The 16,747-nt window shown below is 41.3% G+C and overlaps 1 pseudogene; it reads left to right on the top strand.

Moving 5' to 3' along the window:
• LOC143891205 (PTI1-like tyrosine-protein kinase 3) overlaps window positions 1-14,606 on the top strand; it is a 37,925-nt pseudogene extending 23,319 nt beyond the window's left edge.
• The last annotated feature ends 2,141 nt before the right edge of the window (window positions 14,607-16,747 follow it).

Below are 16,747 nucleotides of genomic sequence, written 5' to 3'. Positions count from 1 at the left end.
AAAGTTTTTTAATCTTCGCACATTTTATCAGTGTTACCTGAAGGCATCAACCCTAACCCTAATCTAGCGGAGTGGAGAGAGGATCTCGACTCATGACTTTGTTTGTGTACCTAGGACCGATCGTAGCCATTGAAAGATTGACTACGGCCTAATCTAGACACAAATGGGTAAGATATCCTAAACTAGGCTCACACACGTGATGCACATGTGTTCGTATACTACATGCATGTGTGGGTTAATCTAGGGGTAAGGCCAAGAGTTCCCTTAGCGCGAATCCATGTTCGATATACTGTACCAGTGTCCGGCGTATCAGTACGTGAACAAGAGATCCGTTTACGTACCATAAAGGTACTAGGCTAAGGGTGGAATGCTTCTCTAGCACAGAGGCACCAGGTGATGAAATCCCAGTCAACCATGCTAGATAACACTCCGGGTTCCTAAAATAGGACGTGTGTGCATGTGAGATGCAGGGGTTTAGATGAAAGTGATGTAAGTGTGTGCAATAAGTTCGCGCAATCTATGATGCCTTCAGGTTTTGTTAGATTAAGTTTGAGTAAATGTGATGAGAAAATAAAGCATACAAACTAATCTAACAAGCATAAAAGAGATAGAGTTTTCATGAGCCAGTTGAAATAGATTCAAATGAGTAATCCTTTGGAATTGTAATGAAGTTAGGTTATCCCCAGCAGAGTCGCCAGTCTGTGGGACCCGATCCCGCGAGAGGGGTGGTGGCGCGAGCCGCCACGCACTATCTCTTGGTCTCTCGTACCCACGCGATTGGCGTGTGCCTTTTATTATTAATTTTAATTCATCTTTTATGTGAACTTGGGATCACTAAGGCAATCCGAATTCCACACAAAAGAGACTGACAGAGTCGCCACCTAGATGTGGGATCTAGGACCCATAATTAACCAGAAATCTAGACTCGCTACCTGGTTACAAGAATGGAAGGTATGGGGATTTATCCACCACATGCACCATTCCTGCCCGATAATCGGTCTTCAATTCCAAAAGTTAACTCTTTTAAATTCATTTTTAATGGCTCATTCAACTCTCTGTTAATGTGCTATCTATGTGACATGCATCCTATGATCTAATTTCAATGTGAATCCTAAATGTGTATCTTGATTTCTTAATTGGTTTGGATTCAATCTAAGTGAAAGTTCTCCTAAAATTCTAATTTCATGGAAAATCCTAAGTGATTTGATTGTTTCAACAGTTTTAAAAGTGATTAGCCCGAGTCCTCAGATGATCTGGTATTCATCCAAAGAAGCCTACGTATCCCCGCCTCCACGAGAATCAAGGCAACGTAGTTCTTCGCGCCTATTCTAAGCTAGGATGCCTAAGACACCTAGACTTCTATCCTATACTCGATCTAAAAGACCGAACCGGTTATTAAAGTTTCTTGTACGATTATTTAAATTTCAGTGAATTGTGGATTTTATGACACCCTATATGCCCTAACTAAATGCAGATTAGCCCTAAGCTAATGCAGGTGGTTCTTACAACCTATGTGTGACTAGGCTGTATTTCCTAAGGAAAACCAAGGGTGGACTAGCGTATCCTACTCTAGTCATCACTTGGCGATATGGATCGCCGACTGACCGGACGGAGGCGCTCCTATAACTCTAGGACAGACCTCTAACTCTAAAACAAGCACACAGCAAACAATCAATCAAACAACCTATCAAAAGAAAAACCCTAACTCTAAAATTCTCTATCGAGGAGAAACTCCTAACTCTAGAGGAAGGTCTTTTGAAAACAATATTTTAAAGGTTTTTGAAGAAGGTTTAAAACGTTTATTTACAAAAAAAGTTTGGCTGGACTTGGGATGTAAATCCCAAGCTGCACTACGTACCTCGGAAGAGGATCAAGCCAACGTAGTTCGAAAATCGAACTCGCCTAATACGCTTCTAAAAGAAACACTCAACACTTTAGATTTTTTTTAAGGTTTTTGATGTTTTCAAATGTTTTTTGAGTTTTAAATTTCTAATGTTTTTGGATTTTAAAGCTTTTCCAATGCTCAGGACCTTAAAATATTTTTAATCTTAAAGGGAACACGCAAGTAATACCACAAACTAGGGCAAAGCCCTAAAGCAAAAAGGGGAAACCCCGAATAAGCAATTAGCGTCTCAAAGAGACAAACCACAACAAGAAAGATAGCGTCCCAAGAAGAGAGAAAACGATCCAAGATCCCAAGCAAGCAAAGCTCTAATAAGACTGAGTTAGCCTCTAATCAAAAGCGAAGTAATCAACAACTCTAAAGGAGAAACTCCGAACTAACAACATTAAAGAGGGGAACAAATGAGTCAGAGACTCTCTAATACTACAACTTAGAGGAGGAATGAGTCAAAGACTCCCAAATAACGCCAACAGAAGAACCAATGAGTCAAAGACTTCCTAGTAATACAACAAAAGAACGAATGAGTCAAAGACTCTCTAAAAGAAATGGAAACATGAGTCAAAGACTCCAATAACACCAACTAAAGGATAGATGAGTCAAAGACTCTCTAAAAGAAAAGGAAACACGAATTTGCACATTTGGCAGAGGTAAAACACCAAGCCGGGCCGGACAGCTACCTAGCCCTAGGGTGCAACAAATGTGCAACCCAATACCCATAAGGGTAGGGGTATGAAGCCAAGCCGAGTAGGGTGTTCTCCCAAAACCAAACGGCGCACAAAGAGGACTAACGAGAGAATGAGACCGGGCGGGTCTCCCAAACACACAAAGATGAAGGTGCTTTAGAGATTCTAAAAGAAACACTCAACACTTTAGATTTTTTTTAAGGTTTTTGATGTTTTCAAATGTTTTTTGAGTTTTAAATTTCTAATGTTTTTGGATTTTAAAGCTTTTCCAATGCTCAGGACCTTAAAATATTTTTAATCTTAAAGGGAACACGCAAGTAATACCACAAACTAGGGCAAAGCCCTAAAGCAAAAAGGGGAAACCCCGAATAAGCAATTAGCGTCTCAAAGAGACAAACCACAACAAGAAAGATAGCGTCCCAAGAAGAGAGAAAACGATCCAAGATCCCAAGCAAGCAAAGCTCTAATAAGACTGAGTTAGCCTCTAATCAAAAGCGAAGTAATCAACAACTCTAAAGGAGAAACTCCGAACTAACAACATTAAAGAGGGGAACAAATGAGTCAGAGACTCTCTAATACTACAACTTAGAGGAGGAATGAGTCAAAGACTCCCAAATAACGCCAACAGAAGAACCAATGAGTCAAAGACTTCCTAGTAATACAACAAAAGAACGAATGAGTCAAAGACTCTCTAAAAGAAATGGAAACATGAGTCAAAGACTCCAATAACACCAACTAAAGGATAGATGAGTCAAAGACTCTCTAAAAGAAAAGGAAACACGAATTTGCACATTTGGCAGAGGTAAAACACCAAGCCGGGCCGGACAGCTACCTAGCCCTAGGGTGCAACAAATGTGCAACCCAATACCCATAAGGGTAGGGGTATGAAGCCAAGCCGAGTAGGGTGTTCTCCCAAAACCAAACGGCGCACAAAGAGGACTAACGAGAGAATGAGACCGGGCGGGTCTCCCAAACACACAAAGATGAAGGTGCTTTAGAGATTTTAAGATGATTTTCACTTAATTTTTATTTTTTTAATGGATTTTACCAATTTTTAACCATATGAGTGATTTTACAAGTGAAGCTGTTGCAAACGAACTCGAAATGAGTTGAAAATTCTCCAGCAACAGGATATGATGAGATGTAATTTACTGGAAGATTTTTACAGATTTTTACATTAAACTCATATTTAATATGGATTTAAAAATTAATTAACCAGATTGCAAAAATAACACATAAACTACTAGAAATAGATATCTAAATTCCATGAAATTTCTACAGTAGTAAGAGATAAGTGAAAATAGCATGCTGTGAGATTTCCATGAATTTAGAAAACTATTTACTATCAGTTTCGGATTTTTCAAATTTCAAACCAGATTATGAATTAACACTACAGCTCATATGAAACAAGATCCAAATCACTTGAAAATTTTACAGAAGCAAGAAGTATAGAATTTAGGACTACTGTAAAAATTTGGAGAATTGTATCTGTGATTTGACATCAGTAACAATTCTCCCAAAATCTGATAATTTTCAAAGAATGCGTAAAATAATATACCAAACAAAATCCAAAAATGCTCACAAATTCATGGTAGAATGTATCATTATCATATTATTTTCCCACGAAATTTCATTATTTTTGGAATCTGTTTAGTATATCTTTTAGTTTTCTTCGTTAAAAATCATACAAAAATCCGAAAATATACCAAATAATTCTAAACAATTCCGAGAACGGTGTACCTACCTGTGATCGAAATCCTCGCCGAATCCGAGAGCCGAAAAACTCAAAAATTCCGCCTCCGTGCGATCGCTTCCGCTTTCTTTCTCTTTTTGCTTCTTTTTTGTTTCTTTTTCTTCTTTTCTTGTTTCTTTTCTTTTTTTTCTTTTCAACCCCTCATAGCAACTTTGTTAGAACACATGATAGAAGAGAAATGAGTTCTCCCTCCCTCTTACTCACCCTCATTGAACCATTTATAGCAAAGGAATGGGAGGGTGGTGGCCACCATTGTGGACTTATTCCATGGTAGGTGGCCACCATTGTGGACATATTCCATGGTAGGTGGCCACCATTGTGGACATTGAATTTTGACATGTGTGTGGCCCCATGCATGTTTTTTAAAGTTCTTTTGAGTAGGTAAAAGATAACCCAAATGGGTCCCATATGTGACCAAATTCCCAATTGTGCATAAAATCATATGCCCCACTCCAAAGTATGATCGGAACCGTTCATTTGATGGGCGACAATGTGATTTAATTTGTGCTCCGCTAATCAATCCTATGGGCTGATCCAAGCCATCCAATAGATCAAAATGTGAATATGTTACCCCATTTTTAAATCACTCCTATTTGATGATCCGAACCGTCCATTTGATGGGCGACAATTGATGATCTTGACCGTTCAAATAGTGGGCTGCGATGTGATTTAATTTGTGCTCCACTAATCAATCCTATGGGCTGATCCAAACCATCCAATAGATCAAAATGTGAATATGTTACCCCATTTTTAAATCACTCCCATTTGATGATCCGAACCGTCCATTTGATGGGCGACAATTGATGATCTTGACCGTTCAAATGGTGGGTCGCAATGTAAATTGGTTGTGCCCCCTTAAATCATTCCTCTATGACGATCCAGACCATCCAATTGATGGGTCCCCTACCTAAGTAGGTTGTGTCCTCCTAAATCATTTCAATGGGCTGATCCGAGTAACTCAACCTGATGATCGTAACAAAATTGGTTGTTAAAACGACTTCTCTGAGATCTTGACCGTTCTCTTGATGATCATCTTTAGGTGTTGGATCGAAGTAGGTTCAAAACTCATTTTTCACTAAAACAATGCGCGGGCCACCCTGTTTGATCCAAATCTAAACAAATGCTCAAGACGGGCCCATCAATCGGATCCAAATTCTCTCTTGCTCGAACTCTTGGGAATAATCTCTCTCAACACTTAACGGAAAAGTGCGAAACATGGCGGAAATGATTGGATGGGGTTTCGCCCAAGCATAGCGAACTTCGGTCCGATCAAAATGGGGTGTCTACACCGCCCATTTCATTTACCCCAAACCCATTTCACTTTCCCTCACTAGCAACCACCGCCATCTTCTTGAGCCACCTCTCCACCGTCTCAGCCGCAACATCAACCCCTCTAACCTTCCTCCTCCGGCAAGATCTCATTAAATCCGGCAAACCCACCTCTACCTCTCATTTAGGCAAAACCCATTTCCATCAGAAACAGAGAGTGAGAGAGCAAAAGGAAGAAGAAGAAGAAGAAGAAGAAGAAAATCCTCTTCTCCAGCTTGATTTCCCACCAGAAATCTGTACCAGAAATCCATCAAACCCCTCCATTCGCTATCTTCTTCTCACCACAACTTCGTCTTCTCCGGTGGTTCCTACCGGATTCCGACGAACCTCCATCCGCCATTCAGCCAAGCCACCACAACCATCATCTCTGCAATTTCAAACCCAAAACCCACAAACCCTCTACCATTATTACTGTTTGCTTCCCAAAACTCCACCATCACCTGAGATTGGCCCCAATCCGATCCTCATTCCTTTAATCAGCTACCTTCATTTTCGCATTCCCTTGTTCTCACACACCCTTAACCCATTTTCATTTCTAACCCTTACTATCCGAGCCCAATTTCCGGCAAAACCCATCCCAATCCCTTCATAGCCATTGCCACCATTTTCCGCCACCATTACCCCTGGGACGGAAGAGATAGAGGAGCAGCTTTGCTTCGCAAGTTGAACGAGCGGTCGTAGCTAGGAATTCAAGTTGGATTTTGCAAGCCTTCGACCACCTTCCCTGTGAGTATTTTTTTTATTCATTTCTTTCTACTTTGGTGTGCAATTCTGATCCTAGATTTGTGCTCTTAGCTCCCTCCCTCTGATTTAAGGATTTCTACATTATTTGGTTTTGGATGATCATATTTGATGTGCCTGATTTTTTCTTTTATCTAGAAATGAGCAGACCTCGTTTATCTTTATTTTAACCGTTTTGGAGAGTAGGTCCAACGTTTATAATGGTGTTCTGATCTTGTTTTGACCCCTGTTAGCTCAAGTTTGTGACATTTGATTGTTAATGCTGAACCTGTTATTGGACCCAAATCTAAGTGTAGTTTTGGGTCTGATAATAGGCCATTTATTCACAATTGGCTATCATTATCTAAGATGAGCAGACTCATATTGACAAGTTAAGAAAGTGTGACCTTCTTGATATTAGTAGCTCCAAATTTCTTTTGATTTTGAGGCTAAAAATCCAACCAGATAAATGAGAAACAATGAAGGTATAGAGCAGGCCTGCAGTTGCACTCTTATTTTGGTCATTTGTTTATTTTAAGCATGAATGTGATAGCGTGGGAATATGAAAGATAGTATTTGGGTCAAGTTTTCTCTTCCTGTTTTATGACTGTCTGCTTGGTACCCAAAAACTCAGGTTATCATCTTGAAAGAAGAACCCATAAATTTAGTTGGTAGCTTTCTTTTATCCAAGACAGTTGTCCTTAAAAGTAAGAAAGCGCAGGTTTTCCACATCCTTCATATTTTTCTCTGGTATTCGGGATACATGTAGGGTTTTGGGATCCTCATTTACACTTGTGTTCTCCATTGGCCTTTTGGGATTTCCTTCCTTTCGTGATCTATTTCTATTCTTCGGGATTACTCTCTATGCACTTTCGGGATCCTTGTCGAGTTTAGGGATTCCATCGATTTTGGGGAACGTTCCGTAGGGTCTAAGCGATGAAGGAATGTTTCTTGAGCCATCCCTTCACCCTTCATGTCTCAGTGCTTATCCTTTCGTTCCCATCTCTGACACCTCACCCAGGGACGGGGCGATGAAGGCGATAGCCCAAGCCCATCTTTAGGGGACTCGCTCAACCCAAGTAGCGCTCCCCTCTTTTGTTTAGTAGGCCTACTCCACCTTTTGGTTTTCTTTTAACCATTTTTTTTTTAAAAGAACCCTTCTCTGGGCAATGATAAGGTTACTTGGAGCCCGTCTTTGTGTTTTGTGGCTCACCGTTCTTTTTGCACTTGAATCGGCACGAGTTGATGCCCCCTGTTATGCACCAAAATTATAAAAATCAGAAATATCATTGCATACATTTGTATAATTTGTTGAGAATTTAAGATTCTTCTTTTATGTTAAGTTTTGAGTTAGGTTCTGAAGATGAATGGACTGTTCAGGTGAGACTATCTTGAAAGCTTATTATACTCATTCCTTTTCATTTAAATAAATTGTTTAATAGGAAGAAGGAGATCAGATGACTACTCTATTCGATATTATCGACATGAGTACTGTCTGATTTCAAGGCGGGATATAGAAATATTATCATGTGTATTTGATATCAGATGATTACTTTGGCATCATCTGATTTCATTGGAGTCCCCGTATTAGGGTTTGTGGTTGGCATAGAAGTGTTTGATATTGTTTTCTTTTACTTTATTAGGCTATCCAGCGGCTGGTCTGGACTAATAAATGTTGTTTATCATTTTATGATTGCTATAGATTGTGTATTTTTTTTTATTATTGAAAATTCTTCTTTGCTTAGCACTTGATTTATTTTTAGAAGAATAGAATGAAATTTGCGATCATCTGGTAGCCTTTTCTTCTCTCTTTGATAGACTAACACAGTCTTATAGATTTCTGTTAAATTTCTTTAGATACTAGAATCCCCTCTCATTGCGAGGGCGATGAAGGCGCTAGCCCAAGCCCATCCTTAGGGGACTTGCTCAGTCCGAGTAGCATACCCCTCCTATGTATATAGGAGACTTGCCCAGTCTCATTCTCTTGCTAAACCTCCTCTTTGTGCGTCGTTTGGTTTTGGGAGAACACCTTACTCGGCTTGGCAGCATACCCCTACCCTTATGGGTATTGGGTTGCACATTTGTTGCACCCTAGGGCTAGGTAGCTGTCCGGCCCGGCTGGGTGTTTCACCTTTGTCAACTATGCACAGGGTCTTCTATTCCTTTTTACTTGTGAGCGTCTCCTTATTCGATAGTCCATTCGCATAGGAGTCAGCCCTGATTAGAGAGTCTTTGACTCATTCATCCTTTGTAGTGTTATTAGAGTCTCTGACTCATTTGTACTTCCTCCCTAGTGTTATTAGTTAGGAGTTTTTCCATTAGAGACTAACTCAGTCATATAGAGCCTTCCCTGCTTAGGATCTTAGATTGTTTTCTCTGTTCTTGGGGCACTATCTTTCTTGTTGTGGTTTGTCTCTTTGAGACGCCGGTTTCTTGTTGTGGTTCGTCTCTTTGAGACCTTTGTTGCTTGTTTGGGGTTTCCCCTTTTGGATTTAGGGCTTTGCCCTAGTTTGTGTTTGTTCTTGCGTGTCCCCTTTAAGATTGCAAACATTTAAAGGTTTAGAGCATTGGAAAAGCTTTAAAATCCAAAAACATTAGAAATTTAAAACTCAAAAACATTTGAAAACTTTAAAAATATCAAAAATATTTGAAAATATAAAAAACCTTAAAAAATCTGAAGTGTGAGTGTTTCTTTTAGAAGCGTAGTTTGAGAGTTCGTTTCGAACTACGTTGGCTTGATCCTCTTCCGAGGTACGTAGTGCAGCTTGGGATTTATATCCCAAGTCCAGCCAAACTTTGTAAATAAATGCTTTAACCTTTTTTTCTTCAAAACCTTGTTTTCAACAAGATCTTCCTCTAGAGTTAGGAGTTTGTCCTAGATAGAGAGTTTTAGAGTTAAGAGTTTGTCTTTTATTTGTTGTGTGCTTGTTTGTGTTGTTTTAGAGTTAGGAGTTTGTCTTTCGTTTTGTGCTTGTTGTGTGTTTGTGTTAGAGTTAGGAGTTTGTCCTAGCTAGGAGCGCCTCCGTCCGGTCAGTTGGCGATTCACATCGCCGACTGATGACTAGGTCTTGGATACGTTAGCAATCCTATTGTTTTCCTTAGGGCACAGCCTAGTTACACATAGGTTGTAGGAACCACCTGCATTAGCTTAGGGCTAACTAGCATTTAGTTAGGGCATATAGGGAGTCCTAAAATCTACAATTCACTGGAATTTAAATAATCGTTCAAGAAGCTTTAATAACTAGTCCGGTCTTTTAGATCGAGTCTAAGATAGAGGTCTAGGTGTCTTAGGCATCCTAGCTTAGAATAGGCGCGAAGAACTACGTTGCCTTGATTCTCGTGGAGGCGGGGATACGTAGGCTTCTTTGGATGAACATCAGACCATCCGAAGACTCGGGCTAAATCGTTTAGAGTCTTAGGATTTGTTGTGTTGTGTTATATTATATATTTTGTTGTATTTTCTTACTTTCTTGTGCAGACCTATACCTTTAGCTGTAGCATGCATGTGTTCGTCCACCAGAACTTAGACACCCTTTAGGCATGTCACTCATAACCTAGCTATGCTTGGGCAACACATCTTTCATTTTATTTTATGGGTGTTTATTATCTTTGTCCTCAGGAAATGCATGCTTAGGTAGACGACTCCTGAGGATTGTTCCCATTTCACATGATTTTTGCCCAAAACTCTTCGAGGTTAATAATAAATGGCATAAGAGACCAAGTGTTCGCACTCGGGCGAATTGGAGGCGCTCTTCGGACCTTCTCCATTCGTCATCAGGCACGGACCTTCTGTATCTCTGGTTATCCATTGCAAACAGAGCATTTGTTTTGGTTCCATGGCGTGTCCATGGATGGCGACTCTGAGTTATTTTTAGGTACATCTCGGTTTCGAGCCCTGGCTCCTGATCAGGATGTATCCCATTCGTTTTGTATCGCCACTCATGCTATGCTGTGAGGGTGGCACCTGTTTCGAGAGTTCCTTGGTAGAGCTCTCCTTCACGTTGTGGAGATCTTAGAGGATTGCAAGAGGGATCTCGCGTCCCTCGCCGCACTCGTCCTCGGATCGGGGTCCACATCCTCTTTCTCTCTATCCCTTCTCTCCAGGCAACAGTTTCTCCGTCGACCTTGTCTTTGATGGTTTCCCCATCAGTTGCTATCCTCTTCACTTGGCGTTGTGCTGCTTCGCCAATGGTCTTTGTGCGCACCTTTGGTGTGCCCCCTTTGCTTGCTGAATTGTAGCTACTCTTGCCATGGCGCCTCCATTGCCCTCGATATGTGGATATGTTCGTCGTGCTCTCATTCAGGGAGAGGCCCTATTTGATCACTCTCGTTGTTGTACTACTTCAGGGGAGCTACTCTTTTGATGGACATTGATCTCGATGCTGTTCATGGTGGCCTTTGTTTTTTTGTTTATGTTTTTCATTATGTATGTACCACACCAGCTTGAGGATGAGTGTTATACCAAGCTGGATGTGTATGAGCTTCTTGTACTTTTTTAGTTGTTGACGTAGTTCTTTGTAGCAAGCTGGAGCTTCATAGTATATACACTCCAACTTGAAGGGGAGTGTTGAATAACGTATTAGGTTAGTTTAGACATTACTTGTATTAGTTAGGGGTATTGTAGTCATTGTATGTTGTTGCCCTAGTTTGGGCCTATATATACATCATATTCATGAGGAGCTCCCAATTGGAGACTCTCCATCCTTCACTCCTCTTCTTCTTCCTCTCTTCTAGCCCTAATCTCATTTCTAACACATAGGAAAAACTCTCCCCTGCCATTTGCCTCAAAATCGATCTAAAGAAAGACTTTGATAATGTTTCTCATAACTCCCTCATTTCCTTCATGAAAAAGATGGGATTCAATGAAACAAGGTGTAATTGGGTTAAACAATGTATCCAAACTGCCTCTTTCTCGGTGATGGTTAATGGTTGTCCTTGTGGATTCTTCAAATCCACCAATGGGGTAAGACAGGGGGATCCCTTATCCCCTCTGCTTTTCTGCATCTGCATGGAGATGTTCTCCACCATCCTCAATGATGCCACCTCCTCTGGGCTCATAGTTTCCCCTTACTCTTGCAGAAAATTCCAACTCTCCCACCTTCTCTTTGCTGATGACATTCTTATATTTGCAATTCCCAATCCTGTTGCTAGAAATATCACAGATTACATCAAAAAGTTTAATCAATGCTCTGGCCTACATATGAATGTTCAGAAAATTGAGATCTTCTATTCTGAAAGCTCCATGCATCTCAAAAGTCTCATTGCTCCAATTCTTAGCTTCCCCGAGGGCCATCTGCCAATAAAATACTTGGGCCTTCCACTCACCTCCAACAGCTTAACCTCAGTTGATTGTAATCCCTTGATTGGAAAGATTGAAAAACGATTGGCAAGCTAGTCGAGCAAACTCCTCACTAGAGCTGGGAGGGTTGAGCTCACTAGAACAGTTCTCAATTCTTTCCAACTCTACTGGTCCTCTTCTTTCAATTTGCCTATCGGAGTCCTTAATAGAATTGATAAGATAACACGAAATTTCATATGGGCTGGGAGTACTGTAAAAAAGAATTACCACCCGATAGCATGGCACAATATCTGTACTCTGAAACTGGAAAGAGGGCTTGGGCCCCGAAAAACCAAAGAAGTCAACACTGCCTACCAGCTGAAGCTTCTCTGCAACATCATAAACAGCTCAAGATCCCTTTGGAAAGCTTGGTTTCACTCCAAATACCTAAAAAACAAATCCATCTGGCAAGCTCCAATCCCTTGGAATCCCTCATGGGGTACCAGAAGCATTTTCCGTGCAAGAGATCTTGCAAAACCTCACATAGCTATCAAATAGGTAAGGGGAAAGGAATAAATTTTTGGAAAGACCCTTGGCACCCAAATGGCCCCATCATATCTTAGTACCCAGATGGTAGACCTCTCATTGCCATCTCTCAAACCTCCTCAATTGATCAAATCTACTCTAATGGAGAATGGCTCCCTTCATGTCTAGCTTCACTCCCAAACATCAACTCCATTCTCAATGCAGCAATTCTGATTCCTGGTTTTGAAGACTCCCCAATTTGGAAACCAAACCCATATGGGAGGTTCTCCAATAAGAGTGCCTGGAACATCACTCGAATCTCTCATCCAAAAATTCCTTGGGCCTCCACTGTTTGGTTCAAAGGCTCAATCCCAAAGCAGAGTTTTACCTCCTAGCAAGTTCTCCTATACAAACTCAGCACTAGGGACAGATTACTTTTTCTTGGATCTTCCAGAGAAACAAGATGCCCTCTGTGCCTGAATGACAAAGAAACTCATGATCACTTATTCTTCAGATGTTCTTTCTCCTCATGGATATGGAGATCGATACTATGGCGCTTCTCCGCCCGAAGGAAACCTCTCAAATCATCGAAGAGGAGGAGGAATGGATCAGAAAAGAATTCCCAGGTAGGAACAGAATTGATACCGCAATGAGAATAGCATTCAACTCTGCTATTCATCACATTTGGCTCGAAAGAAACAACAGAATCTTCGAAGGAAAGAAAAACCATAAGCAAATCATCCTAAGGGAGATCCTAACTAATATTAGAGTTCAAACCATTCACTTGGGATTGACAGATTCCCCCAACCCCAGAAGCCTCCTGTTTGCAAAGTCTTTCAATCTCAATGCCGGCCCTTCAGACATTCCTGAGAAATTCTCTAAATGGATCCCTCCAACTAAAGGCAGATCCAAACTGAATACTGATGCCTCTCTCGAAGAAAATAGAGCATCTATTGGAGGCATCATCCGAAATGAAAAAGGTATGGCCTCCATTGCATTCTCTATTAACATCTCAGAAAAAAGCATCCAACAGCTTGAAATGGAAGCAATTCATAAAGGAATCCATCTGGCCTCCGATGAAGGAATTGAAAAACTCTGGATTGAATCGGACTCCCTCACTTCAGTTCTAAACATCTTGGGCACAATCAGATGTCACTGGAAGCAGAGACCACTCCTTCATTCAATTCACTCCAAGCTGATTAGTTTCAAATCCTGGGAAATCACTCATGTCTGGAGAGAATCTAATGGTGCTGCTGATTACCTCTCAAAGGTTGAGTGCCCCATCAAAGGAGATAGACTTCTACCCTCTTCATTCACGGCGGATCTTCTCCAAACCATATCCAGTGACGCTCAAGGAACTCTCTACAAACGGCCGAAATGACTCCTATCCTCATCATGTTGTGGCTACCAACAGAAAGAGACCTATTCTCTTGTTGCTTTAGATGCCTCCATTGCCCCCTCTGTCTTGCTCAATCCTTGCCTGAAGTCATGGGAGTTTCTTCTCAGTTGATTATTCCTATTTCTTATAGCTTTCTTTTACTTCTTTTTGATATATCATTTCTAGCTTGGCTCCAATTTAGGCCCCCGTGTATCTCTCTTTTATATTTATTTTAATGAATCTCTGGTCGGGGTCCGCCTAACCCCAGCTTACCGATCAAACAAAAAATTGTGGAGTTGCTTGGTTACTGTGTCGAAGGAAATCTCTGTGCATTAGCATATGAGTTTGCAACCATGGGCTCTTTACATGACATTTTGCATGGTATGGTGTGAATTGTGAATTGACTACGTAGTACCGCATGTTGATCATTATTGATTTTTATGAGATGGTACATGTGAAACGACCATTTACTCCAGAAGCTTAAGCTGTTAGAGATGGTGTTATTTAATATTTTATGCTTTAACACTCCCCCTCACGTGTGGCCCACTTTTTAGGGTTGGCCTATACGTGGCACATGTGCCCTTCTTTTGGGTTGGCCATTACATGTGGATTTCTAATGCCAAGGAGTTTTGAATCCAAGGCAATTTCTCTTATACCATGTGAAATGACCATTTACTCCAAAAGCTAAGCTGTTAGAGATGGCGTTTTTTCATCTTTTGTACTTTAACAGTACTGATTTAGACTTCTCTCTGCAATTCCAGGTAGAAAAGAAGTCCAAGGTGCACAACCCAGCCCCACTCTTGACTGGATGCAGAGAGTGAGGATGGCAGTGGATGCGGCAAAGGGGCTGGAGTATCTGCACGAGAAAGTTCAACCTCCCACTATACATGGGATATAAGATCAAGCAACATTCTCTTGTTTGGAGACTTCAAAGCCAAAATTGCCGATTTTAACCTTTCAAATCAGGCTCTTGACATGGCTGCTCATCTTCATTCTCTCGGGTGTTGGGAAACTTCGGATATCATGCACTAGAGTAATTCCACGGAAACTTGGATAATAATCATGGTTATATTTTGCTATAATTATTTGACAAAGATAATTAATGTTTTTCATAGTTATTAGAAATGAGATTAGGGTCAGAAAGAGAGGAAGAAGAAGAGGAGTGAAGGATGGAGAGTCTCCACTAGGGAGCTCCCATGTAAAATGATGTATATATAAGGCCCAACTATGGCAACCAAGTACAATGACTACAATACCCTCTCTCTAAAAATAATGACTAAATTACCCTCAATACATGTTATTCAACACTCCCCCTCAAGCTGGAGTCTATATACTATGAAGCTCCAGCTTGCTACAAAGAACTATATCAACAACTAAAAAAGTACAATAAGGTCATGCACATCCAGCTTGGTATAACACTCATCCTCAAGCCGGTGTGGTACGTACATAATGAAAAGCATAAACAAAAGACAAAGGCCACCATTAACAACATCGAGATCTACGGCCATAAAAAAGAGCAGCTCCCTCTGAGGTAGCACAACAACGAGAGCAGTCACAACCGGGCCTCCCCCTGAATGAGAACTCAACAATAAGTCTGAAATCATGAAGATTCGAACTAAGGCACCTCAGATGGGGAATATCAACGATCCACCAAACAAAAAAGGGGGCACACCAAAGGTGCGCACAGCGAACATTGGCAAAGCATAACAACACTAAGTGAAGAGGATAACAACCGATGGGGAAACTATCGGAGACAAGGTCGACAGAAACATTGTCGCCTGGAGATAGGGCTGGCAATTTCACCCGAAAAAGCGGGGATCCGCCCCGCCCCGCCCCGTTTGGGGAGGGGATTCCCCGATTTGAAAGGGGAAGGGGATTATAAAAATTCCCCGGTGCGGGGAGGGGAAGGGGAAGGGGATGGAGTTGTCCCCGCCCCGCCCCGCCCCACCCCGCCCCGCCCCGCTACGCCCCGCTAATCAATGCCATTTTTTTGTAAATTTTTAAGTGTTTTTTTTAAGGAAAACTACTATAAACTCTGTGGATCGGCTACAAGATTCCCCCAAACATAAACTTAGTTTGTCTTTTCCTTTTAATTAGCTTCTGAGAGCATTTTGGGAACTATAATAACCTTTTCACAGATGTTGAAATAATAAAGACAAGCTGAGAGCCTGAGACGCTGAGTGTATGCAATTATCAAAAAATCGTAGTGCCAACAAAATTTTAGGGTTGGATTGCAGGTTTTAATTTTCAACAAGAAAAATTTAGCTACTAGAAATTTGTTTCATGCCAGCACTAGACTGAATTGCAGTTAAAGAAATAAGTCATTTGTTGATTTTGTTCTCTTCTCCATTCTCATTTCTCATGCTCATCTGGGGGTTAACATGCTATACAGAATGAACTAATGAACATTATTTTGCGTGTGTGAGCGCCCACTTATGGACTTTTAAAGTTCATTGTGACTACTGAAATAGTTACTTTTTGCACATTGGCTGTCTGTTAATGAAGGTAATCCTGGTGCTCATTTCCTATTTATCATTCCATAATTTATGCAGAAAATTGCTGAAAGATGAGGTCCTGTTGTTATTTATGTTTGTTGTCTCATCCATGCATTTCTGATTTTGTCCATCTGTTTGTTGATCACATGAATAGAATCATAGCATTCATCACAATATTGTCTGTAATGGACGTAGAAGAAAGAAGCTCTGTTTGCTGGTTTGATTGGGTTCCAAAGAGGGGGCGGGGCAGGGATTTTGTCCCCGAAGGATGCGGGGAGGGGAAGGGGAAGGGGATTAGATATTCCCCGCGGGGAGGGGAGGGGGATTCCCCACCATCCCCGCAGAGGGGAAGGGGAAGGGGAGGGGGAAAATTCCCCGCAGAGGGGAAGGGGAAGGGGACCCCAACATCCGGCCCCGACCCGCCCCGTTGCCACCCCTACCTGGAGAGAAGGGAAGAGAGAGAGAGAGAGAGAGAGAGAGAGAAACAAGGATAACCAACCAATGATGGGAAAATTGTCTGGACACTAGATCGACGGCATGAACATCGTCGCCTGAAAAAAAAAGAATAAAAAGGGAAGAAGATGACCAACCAACGATGGGAAAATCATCGTCTGGTGACAAGGTCGACGGCATAAACATCGTCGCCTGAAGATAGGAAGAAAGGGAAGGAAAAGATAAATCAA

This window comes from Tasmannia lanceolata, unplaced genomic scaffold (assembly GCF_043159265.1).
Source record: "Tasmannia lanceolata isolate RefF3 unplaced genomic scaffold, GAP_Taslan_0.1 ptg000002l, whole genome shotgun sequence".
In the NCBI taxonomy this organism is placed as follows: Eukaryota; Viridiplantae; Streptophyta; class Magnoliopsida; order Canellales; family Winteraceae; genus Tasmannia; species Tasmannia lanceolata.
Note: the sequence above shows the minus strand (reverse complement) of the source record. Positions and strands in the feature narration are given on the sequence as shown.